Consider the following 1235-nt stretch of genomic DNA (forward strand, 5'->3'; position numbering starts at 1 on the left):
CTTAAAATGATGATTAATTAAAAAATTACATGTACTATGTAAATAGTTCCGGTCACAAAATCGGCATTGTAGCTACAGTAAATTTTATGGCTATTTAAGGAGTCCTCAACCCATTTGTGAGGTACCCTTTCAGATAGTGAGATTTCTATTTTTAGAGAGAGAAGCTCTACCAGGAAACAATCTTTGTAAGATTTTCTTTCGATTTCAATAAATTTGAATTTTTCTCTTCATATCTCTTCTCCCTCTTGATCGATCTTGTGCGGCCCTGCCACCGCTTCGGTTTCTTCTTTTCTCTCCCCTTACTGATCATGTGCGGCTCTGACGTCACTTCAATTTCTTTTATATTGCTTTCATTTTAATTTGTTTTATCATTTTCTTTTGATATTATAATTTCTGTTTAACTCTTGATCATACTGCATATTTGTTTCATAATATATCCTTACTTCCTATCTATCCGTTTGATCTCTTTCCGCTGAATATATCCCTACAGTACTTATATATATATATATATATATATATATAAGTCTTTTTGAAGAATAAAAATTTAAGATAGATAAATTTATATATAATTTTTATTATTCTTTTCATGTTTTAAATTTAATTTTTCAAAATAGTAGAACATATTTATTCCCACTTTCAAAACCGTTGATACATATTTAATTCAAGATATAATGACAATACTTAAGTGCTCTATTTAGGGGAGGCATATTGGTTTCCGTTTGTACATGTACAAATTCATAGTTTGTAGGATTGGTTTTCTTGGTAAAAGCCTTAATATTATTAACAAACTTTATAGGTACCCAAGTGTAATGTAGCTTGGGAAAACAAAATGAGAAGAGGAAGTGCTTTTTTTTTCTTTTTTTCGAAAGACAGTTATATGAGATGAAGAAAGAGATGAAACAATTTCGTTATTTAATTAAATTGTTAGATTATTTGATTTAATTTTTTTTATTCTTTTAATCGTTAAATTTTGACTTATTTATATTTTTGATCTTATAGTTATTATAAATATGTGATTTTAGTCTCTTATGTTTCAATTGTGTGAATTAAACTCCTTTTAAGTTATGCAATTGTAGTCCTCATGTATTTCAATTTGCTAATTGAATTTCCCGGCTATAATTGTAAGATTTTAGTCTTCAATTATCACAATTATGTGATTTTGCCAGAAAAAAATATTTTAATAATAGAATTATAAAAATTTGAAGGACTAAAATTACACAATTAATAATATTAAG

The sequence above is a fragment of the Glycine soja genome, chromosome 3 (assembly GCF_004193775.1).
Source record: "Glycine soja cultivar W05 chromosome 3, ASM419377v2, whole genome shotgun sequence".
NCBI classification, from domain to species: Eukaryota; Viridiplantae; Streptophyta; class Magnoliopsida; order Fabales; family Fabaceae; genus Glycine; species Glycine soja.